A 16,664-nucleotide genomic window follows, 5' to 3' on the forward strand; every position below is an offset into this window, starting at 1 on the left:
TCTTCCGATTTTTAGTTATACAGAGCCATGGAGAGCCTGACACCGTTCAAGTATGCAGACGGCTGACCGAATCTTGGAGAGTACCACTGTACAGTACACATCTGATTCTTGTTTGTGTTATTCAGTCTCTCAGTTTGTACTGAAATATTATAAGTCAATCTGCATTGAACTTCCAGAATTAGCTGATATTAATAATTATACCATATATGCAAAGAGTATGCTGTATCCTACACTTAGGCTAGGCTACCGTATATGTATAGATTGTTCTGTATACCCTAGTGTAGGCTAGGCTATTTTCAAGTTATGATTTTTTCAATTAACGATCAGGTCACTGGGGAACTACCTGTACAGTACAAGGAGTGAAAGGGGTTGCAGCTAGGGGCTGAAGGGATGCTGCAAAGAACCTTGAGTAATGCTTACAGTGCATCCCTTGAGGTGAACTGATGGCACTACCCCCCTACAGGGGGCCTAACTTTCTTCTTTACGAAACACAGCCGTGTTCGTGATTCCCAATCGTGCTTGACTTACGAGCCTTAGTATTTTATAATCAAACTAAATGATTCTGTGATACTGATAGTTCCCCAGTTACCCTTCATATCAGGATTCTTTCCAGTTTTAAAGTAATTCCGTGGATCTACTTCCAACGGGCATTACTCCTGTCACAAGTGTTGAGCATTTGTCGTGATGTTTATATATTTTTCCTAAGGGAATACAAAAGTATTTATTTGTGATGGTGAGCTTTCCCAAACTTTTGAAAATCCTGAAGATACTGATTTTACACATTTTTGGTAAGATAATTCCAATAATGAGTCATTTGTGTATTAACTAACGCAACCTAGAGCTAGGCTATCACTACCTTATCTTGTGCTTTCTGGGAAATAGTCTGGTTAATCAGGATATCCATTATTTTCGTCTTAATTGAGTTGAGAAGCATTGGTGAATAAATCCTTTAAAGCAATGTTATTGTAGTATTTTGCTAGTTAATATTTTAAAACATTACTACTATTTTATGGATATGGCCCACTGCTGCTTTCTTCCCTATCTGTTGGGACCCTTTTTGAAGAGGTGTTGTCGCACAACTCATTGAATGAGCCCAACAACAGAATTGCACAATATTTACAGTTCTTGCAAAAGGGAATCTGGGAAACAATATCCTTGAGAGTTTCCTCTTCCTTAGCCTAAGAAAGTTTGGTGCAAATCAGAGCCACACAAGCCTACAGTAGCAACTAAAGGACCCTCCAACAACACAGGAAAGGACAAAAATGGCATCAGCACCACCTTTCAAACCAAACAAGACACCTAGGGAAAGAAAAATCAACTCCTGGACTGCGTATTACGAGGAAAGGAAGAGGTGGAGCCCCACAGGACTTGCATGGTTGGGGATGTCTTCTACAGCATAACATGCAGTGGAAGTCCTCCTCTTACAGGACACAGTATAATTCACAATTGGCTGGGGTAGAGATGGTCTCACCTTTCCCCCTCCTCTAAAGTGGTTTTTTCCAAAAACCAGGACCCTCTTTTCAAAGGGGGCCACAAAGAAAGATGGCTTTGTTTGCCACCACTCTTCAGTGCCCCCAAGAAGCACTGCTCCAAATGAAGGGTGATCCTTGACCCATCAAATTTGAACAAACATATTGTTTGCATAAATTTTTATATACAGTATACTGTACCTATTTTATGGGAGCTCAGGAAGTTTTTTACCTGGTGGCCTACCTAGATGATTGACTAATCTGGGGAAACACCAGAGAAGAATGCTGAAGAAACCTGAGAGTGGTAGTTGACAAGACTCCAGTCCAAAGGTTTCTTAATAGGAACAAGTCTCACCTCACATCTAGCAGACTTTTTCTGAGGCTGACCTGTTGGGCTACTCTCTTATGCTAGCTGTAGTCTCTTCCCAAAGCACTCAAACTAGAATAAGGAAGGACTTAGTAGAGTTTTTGCACAGCCCAGCTTTTCCAGACGACAATTGAATGAAGTCTGGGCCTGTTACAGTTTGGGTCCATGATAGATCTAATCCTGAGATTGTGACTGTAGGATTTAAAAAAGGCTTTGTGATCACCTTCATCTGAGACTGGGAAGGCACTCTGTCTGTGGACCTGGATGGGGTCTCTGGCAGACAGGCTGACCTAACTCCACTGTTCGTATGGGTAATAATACATATGGATGCCTCCTTGACAGGTTGGGGAGGATTGTCAGTTAAGGGGAAGATGGCCCCCTGTTCAGAGGGAATGTTATATTTGCTTCCTGGAGCTATAGGCTGTCTTTCCATCTTAGAAAATGGAAACCTCTAAACAGGTTTGTTGGTCCTAGATAACAGGATTGCAAAGTCTTCCATAAAGAGGTTAGGCTCATGCTGAGCTCCTCTCAAAGTCAGTAAATGCTAATGTGATTCCACAATCTGGAAGTGGACTGGTTTGCAACATGTGAGAACCATCGACTTCCAGTGTATGTGTCTCTGAACCTGACTCTCGGTGGGCATAGCAAGAGATGAGCCCTGCAAGACTGGAACAAATGGAGGTCAATATGCCTTTTTCCTTCATTGTCCCAGATTTCGAAAGCTTTGAACAATCAAATAGCTTTCAAGTGAAGCGCTTGCCTAGTAGCACTGAATTAGCCAAACAGTAATTGGTTCATTATTTCTCCCACAACAGGCAAAAGAATAGATTATATTGCTGTCTGTTGCTCTATCCCAGACAGGAGGATGGGAAGTCATCTCAACATCCTCCTTTCCGAGCCATGACCGTCACATAGAATTTTAAATCTAGTCTACTGTGAAGATTATTTGCCCAACATTGCTAAGTACCTAATGCAAACTACGGACTTCATCTGTCCAACATAAAAGTCCGTATGGAAATGCAGTTAGATTACCCCCACACTGAAAGCCCAGTTGAAATCTGTTACAACAGTTTTACATTTTATCATCTTTTGAGATCAAGTGTCTTGCTATTTCAACAATCATGGCATACAAGGCAGCATTGGCAGAACCCTTGCCTTATGGTTTGGAATATACAGTAGTCCTATTTTCCTACACCTTAGCACGAAAAAACCACTCTCTCTACATGGGCTGAGAATCATTTTAGTGGCCCTCATTAAAAGGCAACCCTTACTCCTTTCCTAAGTGGCATGACATCCAAAAGGTGAGTAAATCTAGACAGTATTCTTGAACTGGTGAAGGCACAAAAATCCTGCAGCCAGACCCTACATAATTAGCTAAGCCACCTTCGAACAACAAGAATAATACGGTACATATTGGTTTCATGCATTGTTCCCTGTTCTTCATTGCCAAACCCCATGGGTATCCGGAATAAAGAAAATTGTCAGCAACCTATGACTACAATTTCGGACCAAAATTAATCTGAGTTGCCATTTATTTATTAGGAGTTGTCGCTTTGTCACCTGGGTCAATTTCATTAGTAAGCCCTTTGAGATGAACAGTGGCTATGCTGGTGTGAGTTCTCAAACTCACCCGCCTTCCCGATGAAAAGGCATGGACTTGGGTGAACATTTCTCTTGCACAGACCTGGTGTAATGAACATGGCGTTGACTTATTGTCACGTCTGTGCAGGTATGACGTAGAGCCTAGGTAATCACTGTAGGACAGTGTGGTGGTTGTATGGAAAACTGGGTTTGTGAGAAGAGGCTTTTGTGTTTTTGAAACCATTGTGTTTTTTGTTTTTTATTTCATTTTTGAGTGGTAGGAGACTGAAGTTGAAGACCCAGTGCAACACACTATGTGCACGTAGTGAATCTGGGGCTTGAGGTTGCGGAGACTTCTTAACGGGTGCTGCCAATGAATATTTTCCTCTGACAATCGTATATAACGTTGTGATGATACTGATTCCGCAGTTAAGACTAGGTGTGTTTGGCTGAGTGTTAAGCACAAGGACAGGAAGACAGATGAACTTCACATAAAGGCTGAGAACAGGGATGGAGATCCCCTCAATTTAGACTGTACTTAATATTTTGACTGTTGGTAGTATTAAGTTAGGCTAAGTTAGGTATAGGAAGATTGTTTTGATAAGCATTGAGAGATGATACAGTAATCAATAAACTTTGGCAAATACAGTATAAATAAAACTAGGATAAGGTTCTGTTTGAAGGTCTTCAGACCACTGTAATATTATTGCAATAATAGGTTGAAGAAAGTCAGAGTTTACGAATGACTCCAAATCTGTTCCCATCATGCTGCACCAATCGTGGTACTAACAGAAAAACCCTCACAAAGACAGAGCTCGCCTGTCCTGAATCCTTTATAGTATTCTATCACTGTGCCAACAAGCACTATCCTGGCCAAGACCAACTATAAGAGAATTCTTTGCAACAGGTTGGTCAGTCTTATGGAGCCCTGGGGGGAACAGGAGTGTAACTTCTTTAAGGACTCACAACATCTACTAAAAAGAGGTTTTTCCTACGTCAAAACCTGTTTTCTAGTTAATATATTCAAGAGGAGGGAGTTCCTCAAGGAAGTCTACTGAATGCTGCATATTTTGACATTGCTAATAACAGCATTGCAGAAGTCATTCAAGAGCCACTCAAGTGTTAACTGTATGTAGATGACCTTAGGCATTTCTGTAACTAAATATGACTCCTCTGATGCATGCCAACTTCTACAAAATTCTACGAGTGCTATACCAGAGTGGCCAGATAACAACAGCTTCAGATTTCCTGCTTCTAATATTTTATTTTGAAAGTGATTTCCAGCTATAACTGGGGTGAAGATAGAAAGCCTTTTCTTAAACTCTATTATGACTATATAGGTCAGAGTTGATTGCGGTTGCCAAATATATTCTGGCAAGTGAAACTAAATGAATTCTTACTTAGTGTGTATTATAGATAAATTTAATGAGCCTAGTTTATCCAAACCTCTGCAAATTAGAATTTTAGAAGAGGTTGAGGATAAATCATTAACTGAAGAAAAAATAAAACCACTATGGATGACACAAGGACTTGAAGAATCTTTCTGATGAGGAAATAAAAGCCCAGATTTGTAGATCATAATCAGATATATCAAAAATCTATTAAAAATATTCACTGATGCTTTCAATCTACTAATGACAGCCATATCTGTGTCGTCTTTTGAATCCAATTACAAAACTGGTATTTTCCCGGCCTCAAGTTCATGGTAATTCAGTTTTGTTGGGTACCACCATGTTGGCATTGCTGGAAAATGCTGTCAGCTACAGGAGTGCTCACGCTACATGAAACCCATCTTACATCAGTACGTACATAAGAAAAGTATATAGAGAGAGGTGGACTCTCCTCACTCCTAAATAATATAAAATACAAAAAGATTTGGGCAAATATCCAGCCTTGGCCTTCATCTGACAACATGAAACAACAATTTTTAGCAATGTATTTTTCCTAACTATACAAACCCAAGGTCCTTTACATTAGGAATGACTTTCAGGCGTAGGCTGGAAACGGCCATTAAACTCTTGAGCAAGGTGGTTAGGTAGTAACTACCGCCAGGTAGGTGGGGATACCCGCCTGCCCGGATGTAAACATTCCAGTTTGCCTTTCGGTCCAGGTTCAGATTGAGGGGTGGCATGAGGTGGTATAGTAAGGACCTCGGGTTTGTATAGTTAGAAAATACAATTTACTTTAAAAATTGTTATTTGTTCCGGACACAATATACAAAACTCCGGTCCTTTACATTAAAGACTCACTCAAGGAGGAGAGGAATCTGATGAGTCTCTGAACTACTGAGCTCGCACACCTGGGTTACTCCTCCTGTCGAAAGAGCGAGGAGTACTGCGGCTCTGACATATTGGGACTTATAGTAGGAACTTCAAGATCAAAATGTTAGGAGACGGGACCTTTTCAAAAGAGTGAGGAACAGAATCTCCTTTGAAATAGGCTGAAGGATCTGGAGTCGGAGCAGTAAGGAAAAGCCGAGATAGGGTTCCTTATTGCCAGTCTCTCCTTCCTCCCCTGCTACAGGAAGAGCGAATTGCTCCTAAGGATTCTATAAGAAAATAGAATGGTGCTGATGTGTATCTTACCACATCAGTGCCAGTTCCAGCAGCTATTGTCTGAGTCCTATTCTCCACGATTGAAAAAGCTAAGGAAAGCTGCCAGAAGACAATCATGGTCAGATATGGTCCCTATTAACAGCAGAACACCAGCTTCAGCAGCATTTGGAAGAAAATAAGAAAAATTCAGAGTAAATTTACACCCAATCCTCCTCCAATACTTAAAAGTAAATACAATCATGTCACTGATGCCACAGAAGTTAGTAATATATTTTCTGAACGCTTTGCTCGAGTCTCTGAAAATCGATAGTTCCTGTGACATCATTTCTGTTCATGAAGAACAACAGGTCTCTTGACTTTTCATCAAAACAAAGTGAATCTTAATATGCTCTGGAAAGGGAATTTGATTCTCTGCTTTAGCCAGGAGCAAGAACACTGCCCCTGGCTCCAGATGAGATTCCTTATGAAATGTTTAAATACATTTCAAGAACACAAACTTTTTATAAATCAGCACACACAGAATATGTGATGAAAGCATACTTCCTAGCATATGGAATGGGCAACAATGTTACCACCTGCCTGGAAAAGATCCTTCCTATGCAGCAAGTCATCACCTATCGTTAACTGCTGTTTGTGTAAGTTAATGGAAAAAATGAATGTAAGTGTTGATGTGGTATTTAGAGCACAACAATATTTTAACATCTTCCAGGTAATTTTCGGGAAAATGCACTCCACACTGATATCTTACTGCAACTTGAAACTTCTGTCTGTGAAGTATTTGCCTCAAACAACACCACGTGATGAGTGTTTTTTGCATAGTGCGTGATGACACTGCTTGGAGACATGTGGAATTCTCAAGACACAGATAGTGGTCTAATGAGGAAAACACTTTTATTTTGTCAGGATCATTTTTACATCGTAGTATTTTAAAGTTAAAGTTGGCAGTACTTTATCAGAGAAAGGTGCCAAGAAGAAGGTGTTCCCCAGGGCAGTGTTCTCAGTGTAACACTTTTTGCCCCCAGCTATAAACATGTTACATCTGTTATTCCAAAAAGAGGTCTTAAAGACGTTTATTTGTGGATGACCTGTCAATATCTTTTTGCTGCCACCGGATGACTTTAGCCGAAAGAGTTAAGCAAATAATCTACAAATAAAATGTTGCTGGAGAAACAGGGCTTTAAAAATCTCTGTAAGGGGGCATACTGCTGTCCACTTCTCAAGCGGATCAGAGTACATCCTGACCCAGATTCCTATTTGTATAGCTATGAACCATATGTAGAACAAACGCGCTTTCTAGGCCTAGGTTTTGACAGCAGAATGACTTGGGTGCCCCATATCAAACATATCACAGCAGAGTGTTTATAAGCTCACACCTTGAAGGTGCCATTCACACCAGTTGGGGAGCTGGTAGAAATCTTAACAAGCTTCATAAACCTTAATCTTATCGGGTTGGTCACACGGTTAGAAGTATACTCCTTCAGCCTCATCTAACTTAAAAATTTTAGATTCTGTTTATCATTCAAGTATTCGTGATAGCCACAGGAGCTTTTGCTCATCACCAATACTAGTTTGCTAGTTGATGCAGGAGAAGTGCCCCTGAACTCTATCACCAGTCATCACACATTTGATACTGGCTTAGAATGCAAAGACTTCCAAATCTCTGGTGCATTTGTTGTGGCAAACAGAAATATTTTTAACGGTTTTTATGAAAATCATCCAAAATATCCTACTCCTTTTAGCTATAGAATTAAAAAGATTTTAGAGGATACAAATATTGGAAAAATCCCCGTACTTCCTTTTGTGTATCCCACTACTCCTGTTTGGAAGTTACCTGCTGTGAAATTCTGCAGGTACTTCAATGGAGCAAAGAGGGATAAATCTGATGAGGAAATGAGGGTAATATTTTTACATGCTTCAGAGCATATGGATATAAGATTTATATTTAATGATGGTCTCAAAATCCAATGTTGGTGTTGGCTATGGAGTTTAGTGAATCTTTTTAAACCGAAGAGGTGCTTCAAACTTTACAGCTGTGAGCTGTATGGCATCTTAGTAGCACTGGAACATATTGCAACACTCCCAGTGTCTAGCTACTAATAATATTTTGTGATTCTTAAAACTGCCTTTAGGAGTCCCTGGAAAGCTAAATACTGACTATCCCTTGTGTTAAGATCTTGCAGTGGAGCTTGCACCATTATAGATATTTATTTATTAACTGCCCAACACTGACTGGAAATGAAAAGGGCAGACCAGCTAGCTGTAAATTAGCAGCACAAACTTTGAGACCCAGAAAATGCCCTGTTCTACATCGTGATGCATTCCATATATTATATGGAAATCCATCCAATTGCGGGCAATTTCAGTGGCCAGAGTGAACTCCCAATAAAATGAAAGAAATCACTAGTCAGACACACCCTTGGAAATATGACCTAATGCCGCATTCAAGGGAGGTTGTATTGTGTGTAGGATTACTTATTGGCCATACACGCTAACTCATCTAATTTTGTGATGAATGGGGAAAATGAGCTCTTTCTGTGACGATTGCTTGGTTCCACTGACTGGGTTAGGCATTTGCTGGTTGAGTGTCCCAGTCTAGTGGAACTTAAGAATCGTTTTTTATCAAATAGAAGTGAAGCAGGTGGAAATTATAACATGGCAAAACTGTTGGGAGAAAGTATATTTATTAATAATGTTATCTCTTTTATCAAAGAAGCTGGTCTTCTCAAATATATTTGACAACTGTGCTGTCTTAGTATATATACAGGCAGTCCCCGGTTTACGACGGGTCCGGCCACGACGCCCGAGGTTACGCACGTCAAATATATTCATCAGAAATTATTCTCGTTTACTTACATGTTCCGGGGTTACGATGCGTCGTACACCAATCTGACGGAAGAAATATGGCTCCAAAACGGCAGAATAATCATAATTTGGAGGTTTTTTTGATGAAAAACTCAATAAAAATGCAGTTTACATCATTTTCAATGCACCCAAAGCATTAAAAGTAAGGTTTTCTTATGATTTTTGACAATTTTCGACGATTTTTCGGTTTACGACGCAGCGTAAAAACGGAACCCCCGTCGTAAACCGGGTACTGCCTGTATATATATTTTTTCCTTAAGTAATGCTGTTTATCGGATCAAATTTATTAATAGTTCTTTTAGCAGAATTTTATATATTTACTTATTTATTTTTGTTTATTTATTTAATCAAATTGATATGTACTTGTCTAGCAGAATTTTTTTAATTTAATTTTTTATAACATACTATAAAAAGTGAAAAGATCACATTTAGTATTCAAGGCTGTGACCCTGGTAGTTGTGACGCTTAGATAACCCACAATTAATCTGGTGCATCTAATCATCCCTAAGGAGGAGAAGTTGAGGACGGAAGGAGGAGGAGAGGCCGCGTCACTCGGAATCCTTCACTTCCAGAACCAACACCTAGGCGCAGATGCTACTCGCCCTCTTGAAGGAGCCGTAAGACAACACAACTTGCTGAGCAGCCACACTACAGAGCCAAGGAAAAGGGGTTCCAAGTGCCTGTGGGCAAGACCAAAGGAAGAAACAAGAGTGTGGTCTAAGAGACCACGTTTGCTTCCAGACCGACAGAAACTTCCTCGAATACGAGAGGGATGGTCAGTTGATCACTCGTGGAGCTTCCTCGCGTGAAAGGTACTGGTATCGCCGTTGTCAGCTGCCAAGTACCTCCTTTGATCGCTTCATTAAAGTTAGGAGGAAGATGTGTCCCAAGACACTTCTTCACTGGGAGAGACAGCATTAGCGAAAAACGTTGGACGACATCCAGGTTAGGAATGTTGAGCTCGAAAGTACCACAGCTCCCAATAGACAAAGTAACGAATGACTGGATCATCACACACAAAGTCCAAGGAGAGGCATCAAAGAAGGACTCAACCCAACAGTCGATGCTAATGGATTCGAGTCCACCTACGATATCCAAGGAGTCGAGGCAGATCCCCATCCCTGTTCTTCCACTTTCCATGCCAAGGCCAGGGTAAGATGAGAGATGGTCTCAAGAGGGCATATCTCTATCCGACGACTCTCGTAAGGCGCGTGCAGAGCATGGACAGGAACCCTAAACGAGAGTCACATGCCACCCAGGAAACAGTTCCCTGGGAGAGCACGAATGAAGAAGCTTCTCGTCCGTAGCTAACTCTCGACTGAGGAGATGAAAGTTACTTCAGATAGAAGACTAGGTTGCAAGGGCCTACATTCTTCACAAATGAAAGGGAGAGAAGCAACCCTCGGCGGAGAAGACGAGGAAGTTGCGACAATGACACTACCTGCGAAGACGGATCCAGTCCCCGGGACAGTGTTGCAGAGGATCATGATAATCCAGCTATATCCGCTGCCGCTTACGAAAGCCTGCAGCTTGCAAGTGAAAGCTGGAAAGTCTCCCCAGTCCTGAACACACAGGACAGTCACCAAGAACTGCTTCGTAGCTGCTACAGGAGGTTGGGTCAAGCTGAATTCTCTCGATGCCTCGCAATCAGGTTGGACGAAGGTGAGTCTTCATATTTGTCTGTAACTCGGGTGAGCAATGTTTAGAACTTCTAGCGAAACGGACAAATACGGAGGAAAACATCATATCGAGTTTTCACCAAAAGACAGGTAGCCAACGGAGCGGTCTGGTCTGGTATGAAGGAGCAAGAAAAACTACCGACTTGTGCAGGAGGCAACAGAAGGACGGTAGGGATTTTCAGTCAAGCAGTCTCTGCATGAATCTTCGTGGAAGAAAGAGGAGCAGCATGTTCATCCGATCATCAACTGAGGCAGCTGTCACCAGTCACATCCTCATACCCAGAAAGCATCTGGTTAATTGAGCTGCTGCGTGCACAGAACAACACTTGAGTACCTGCAAATGCCGAGGATGAAACAGAGAAAAAAAAACGATTGCCTCTTGCTGGTCGCATTAAATGCCACTACTGTGGTTTTGTTGCTCAACGAAACCAGTGAGTGCCGCAAACCCATCCTGAATTCCCGGATCTGCCAAAAGGCTGCCCTGAGCCCAGGATTTGCAATGAGAAGGTACTAATCATCTCGGTCACACAAATTCAGGACACACTACCAGTGTGCGCCTATTCTCAATCTGTGAATCCGTAAGTAGACACAAGATGTGAGGGAATATGCACGCATACTGAAGGTTCCTTCAATCAAGCATTAGCCTAACTCTTTCCTCATACATCAAAGAGGAAAGAACGAGTGAAAGGAAGCAGACTTCCATTCTCCACCATGGGAAGCTTTCTGCAAGATGACAGGGTACCAAGGCAATTAGCTCTAGCCGGGCTGGGCATTTCCGAATCGAGCACAGGAGAGATGGCAGGATGGAACATGAAAATTGCCGACCAAGGGAAATAGATAGTTTCTCCTGAAGGAATCCATTCCCAGGTCTCAGCAATGTTGCTACAGTCTCCAGAGACTCGATAATTATCATTTCGTCCAGTGATCAGCAGCGTAAATCTTCTGAAGCCTAGAACTTTAGCTAAGGAGTTGAGGGGGCTGGCTGAACTCAAGGTCAGCTGGAGATGACTAAGACCCAAAGTTTCGCCATTGTCCAGCATGGTCATGCCCTGGTGGGAACCTTGATTACTGGGGTATCTGCAAATCTCTGAAAGAGAAAGGCAGATCCAAGTAAAGGTTTGTTCCTAAGGGTCGAGCCAACTCGGGACTTATGAAACAGGAGATCCGAATTGGGACAAAGTCCTTCTTCTTAGCACCAGATTTGCCCCAAAAACTGCAGTCAGCAAGACCTCCGAGGCAAGAAGAATCATATTCGTTGAGGCAGGGGTGGAAGCTGGTGTCTCAACCTGGTCTAACTCTTCAAGAAAAGAATTCATCAGGTCGAGAACACTGAAGCCAGGACCGCTGGGCGGTCCTCGACACCCTCGGGTCCTCGAACTGCAAGGGTTGGGCAGTGATGAAGGTTGATCATTGGGAGCTTGAGTTCTGTCCCGGGATCCTCGCGCGATTTGTCGACGCGAAGTTCTCCGCACACTGGGGCGACAAGAACTTGAAGAGAAGACCTCACTGTTTCCAATGCGTGAAACTCCTGTACCTTCCCCTTGAGGGGAGACGCTGACAGATCCTATGAAACCCTCCTCGGCTACCTGGTTATAATATGAGAGAATTGGGGGGATTGACCCCAAAGCACGCCAGGCAGCCGAACTCCGAAGAAAATTTCGTCGGAGCTCTCTCTGTCAGTCTCGCGCCTATCAGAACAACCGAGAGAAGAGAACAGAGGAGAAAGAGTATCCTACCTGTCCTGCCAGGAAGATAAGCAGGAGAGGCGACCATGAGCGATAATCAACCAAGGAGATTACTGCCACACGGAGAAGAAGAGCACTTGTGCCGTGGGCAAAGCGCCTGGGAAGTAAAAGTTCACTAACATAGCCAAGAACCCGAATCGAAAAAACCGAGTAGGGCCGAGCCGAGCCGGTCACACTAACGCCATCCAGTTGCTGGTATGCGCGCAGACTGGGAGGGCGGCGAGCCGAGCCAGCTGAGCCAGTCGGCAAGCCAGTCGGAGCCGAGCCAGTTCGTAAGCACGACCACTGTTTGAGCCGACGCGCGAACACAATCGCTGTCCGGGCAGGCCGGACTCGTCTGCAGAACAACTGCTAGTTTCTGAACTCTAAATCCCTTCGGCGCCGAGCCCTCGCAGAAGGTTCAAAGGGAATTTCGTGTTCGTTATCTTGCATGCTCGAACCCTTGTTCGAGACAAGAATGAAGTCCGTCCGAGCAACCGGCAGCTGGCGAAGGGCATCGAGGGACATCGGTGCTCCCGCACCCAGATGATCCGGCTCGCACCCAGACACCTGGGTGTCCCGCAACCAGACACCTGGGTGTCTTCGCACTTTCTTCTCGTCCTGTGCCTGTAAGGAGAGCGCTCGTGATTCATAGAATTCGAGCTACCCACGACTTCCAAATCGAGCGCTGCTGAGCCTTACTGATCAAAAGAGCTACACAGAACTAGTCTTAGACGACTTCCAAGATCAGTAACGAGGGCGTGGCCTCGAGAGGTCAGTGGCTCTCGGCGCCCCCAAAATGCAAGATCCCACAGGAGAAGTGGATCGTTCCCGCCGAGGGCAGGAAGGGAGCCAATTCAGGAAGGCAACTTGTTCTCCTCGAAGAGAGTCAACCCTTTAGAAGTCCCGCAGACCCCCAAAGGGAATCCCTTCCCCTGCTTCTTCTGGATGTTCGAACTGGACAGGATCGAGACACCAGGCTGGGAACCCGACCGAAACACTGGCAAACACTGGGAGCGCTACAAAGGCAGGAAGAGGAGCCAAGAGACATTTGGTGCCTCAGCCCTTTCTCTCTCGCACTGCTCCTGAATCCGCCGAGAAAAATCACTCAAACCAGATCGATACTCGATATTCATAGAACCCGAGCACTTCAGAGCGCTCGCGAACGAGCACCCGAAGCAGCCCCCGTCTTAGAGGAGGAACCTCTAGGACTGGGAACAGGATCGCAAACCAAGGTCTGCGTGCCCGTGGCTTCCGAAACACAAAACCCCAGGCTATGCGAATCGGATTCCTAACCCGAAGGTCGGGAAGAGCCAACGAGAGACCCACTGCTCCTCTGAAGGAGGCAGTCCCGCACGTCCAAGGGCATCAAGGAAGAAGAGCATTCCTCCTTCGGCCGACGGAGGTCTGTCCGATTCTTGGGACCCCTTGGACCTCGGGAGGGGGAAGACACAGCAGAAGACGAATCGGTGATAAGATGAAGAAGACGGCGGCTACTCCACAGGGCGCTTCACCTCCACTGACGTTTTCTACAGGATGGTGACACGAAACATCGTAACCTCCAAGGCAGTCCGGCAGGAACACAACGGACGCGGCACAGGACACCACCACCAGGAGAAGCAGAAGCAACAGGCATGATCAGGACAGCCGATGAAGGAGCTACGGCAGCGTGTTCAAAGGCAGGAGCTACTGTAACGGCCAGAACACCAGCAGGGTGACTTCTTCATCTACATGCCGACATCTACAGGATGGCACATCGTAACCCTGGGGCAGCTGGCAGGAACACACGGAAGTGCCCTGGGCACGACCGCCAGGAGGACAGCCGATGCAAGAACTACGGCAGAGGTTCGGAGGGCTGAGCTATTGCAATGGCCAGGAACGCTACTCATTACATGCACTTCCCTTCCTTCACCCCAACATCTGCTACAGGATGGCGGACATCGTACACCCTCCAGGGCAGCTGGTGAACACAACGGAAGCGGCTCCCGGCACCACCACCAGGAGAAGTAGCGGCATCGATCAGGACATCCGGATGCAAGAGCCACGCTAGTGGTTCAGAAGGCAGGAGCTACTGCAACGACAGAAATACTTGAAAGTCACCAGCAGCGACAGGGACGATCAGGGCGGCTGCGGCAGGAGACCAGGAAAAGCAGCCCACAGTCTGTCGTCGAGTTGACAAGAGCATAACACAGGAACAGCAGGAGCAGATGGACCACAGATATGCAGGAAGCATTGCAACAGCATACATGAAGACCAGCAATGACAGCTTATCGATCCACATCGGGCGGAAAGAGCCAGAACGATCCCGACGCGGAAATACGCTTTCTCACACTAACCAGGCATTGTGGTCGCATCCTGAAGCAACACTGAATGAACGCCGACTGCTTCATGAGATATCCTCTAATATATCCCAGCCAACTACTGCTGTGTCTGGCGTGCTCACTGTCAACCTGAAAGAAAAGCAAAGATGATTAGTAGAGGAGCATCTTCCCGCTACAAGGGGAACTGCCCTACGCAGCGGGAGGAGGTATTCTACAAGAGGTCGCCCGATCGCTCCCCGCCCCTGGACTTCGAAGAGGGCGAAGGAGAGAGATCTACTAAAGGGGAGAAGGAAGAACCTACGGGAAGAGAAAAAAATGGACGGAGAGGAGGCCACCAAGGGCGCCATGGAAGCGGAACTTATCGATGACACCTGCAACCTCCCACCCAAGCGCAGGCGGTGAGCAACACTCAGCATAAGTAGGAAGGAATTAGTGATGCCCCTTATACACGGAGGGCGGAAGCCCAAGAAGGGAACAAACTCTTACGTCCCGATGAATGTAAGGGAGTGAAGATATTACGTCCCAAACAATATCTCCGAAAGTACAGGGGCGCCTTCAGTATTTACGTAAAGGGCTGCTGGAAGAGAAGCATTACCACTTGGTTATGCTACTCCAGTTACGCCCTTGGCCGTCAAACCCAAGACACAGGCAGGGAAAACGGCTTGGCGCAAGATATCACAAATTGTGGGTTTGCATTAATAAATATCAAACACATATATATATAAACAAAATACAGAAAGATCCCACCGATAATAAGAGCTTAACAACAGTCAGGCGGAGAGAACGAAACACGCCAGCAACGCATGACGGCCGAGCAAACTGAATAGTTTATCCGGGCATATGGCATACCACCCGGGCGGCAGTTACGCCTAACCACCTTGCTCAAGAGTTTAACGGCGTTTCCAGCCTAAACCTGAAAGTAATTCCTAATGTAAAGGACCGAGGGTTTGTATATTGTGTTGGAACAAAGATATTTTTCACCTCAAAATTGGCCACACATTCTTGAATCACAATGTGTGTTCATTGTGGTCCTGGCTGACAATGGAGCACATGCTAGTGGGATTCTGTGAGTTTTAATGACGCAAGACGCAGACATCACCTGCAAGGCAAAACCTTTGTGAAATTTGGACAACAATTGCAATGTTTAAATTTAAAATGATGTTTTTAAAAGATACATACTTATACACCTTTTATATAAGTTTTCTAAATTTATACCATTATATAATTATTATTATTGATGAAGCTTTAAAAAGTACAACGATAAATATTATATACGGCTTTGTTTTAAATCATTAACCATTTTTTTAATATTGCACACGTGAAACCTGCGTAAAATAACAATTTTTAAAGTAAACTGTATTTTTCCTAACTATACAAACCCGAGGTCCTTTACATTAGGAATTACTTTCAGGCGTAGGCTGAAAACGGCCATTAAACTCTTGAGCAAGGTGGTTAGGCAGTAACTACTTTCCAGGTAGGCGGATACCAGCTCAAACCGGATGTAAACATTCCAGTTTGCCTTTTTGGTCCAGGTTCAGATTGAGGTGGTATGAGGTGGGCATAGTGGTGACCTCGGTTTGTATAGTTAGAAAATACAATTTACTCTTTAAAATTCGTTATTTGTTCGACACAATATACAAACCCTTGGTCCTTTTACTTTAGGAGACTCACTGGTTGGAGGGATGAACTGAGTGAGTCTCCTGAACTGACTGGAGACACATCTGCCACTCCTCCTGGTTGAAAGAACGAGGAGGTGCACCGTGCCTCTGTCATATTGATTGGATGTAGGAACCGATCAAATGTCAGATACTGGACCTTTTCGCATGAGTGAGGAAACGTAACTCCTACGAAATAGGCTGGAAGGATCTAGAGTCAGAGGCAGTAAGGAAAAGCCGAGATAGGGTTCCCTTATTGCCAGTCTCTCCTTCCTCCCCTTGCTAGAGGAAGGAGCGGAATTGCTCCTATGATTCTAAAAGAAAAATAGAACGGGTGCTCGATGTGTCGTCTTACCGCATCAGTGCCAGTTCCAGCAGCTATTGGTTCGAGTCCTATTCTCATCCCTAAGGAGGAGAAGTTGGAGGAGGAAGAGAGGAAACAGAGCCAGTC

General features: G+C 44.4%; 1 long non-coding RNA gene across 2 annotated transcripts in view; it reads right to left on the bottom strand.

Annotated features, from left to right (window-relative positions):
• The window catches only part of LOC136847446 (uncharacterized), a 116,981-nt gene that overhangs the window by 79,650 nt on the left and 20,667 nt on the right, over positions 1 to 16,664 (bottom strand). The window contains exon 2 of one of the 2 annotated variants that reach the window (XR_010855752.1): positions 15,540 to 15,657. The exons of the other annotated variant lie outside the window; for it this stretch is intronic. This is a non-coding gene — a long non-coding RNA (uncharacterized lncRNA). The remainder of the gene's footprint in view (positions 1 to 15,539; positions 15,658 to 16,664) is intronic. 2 annotated transcript variants of the gene reach the window in all.

Source organism: Macrobrachium rosenbergii, chromosome 16 (genome assembly GCF_040412425.1).
Source record: "Macrobrachium rosenbergii isolate ZJJX-2024 chromosome 16, ASM4041242v1, whole genome shotgun sequence".
Classification (NCBI taxonomy): Eukaryota; Metazoa; Arthropoda; class Malacostraca; order Decapoda; family Palaemonidae; genus Macrobrachium; species Macrobrachium rosenbergii.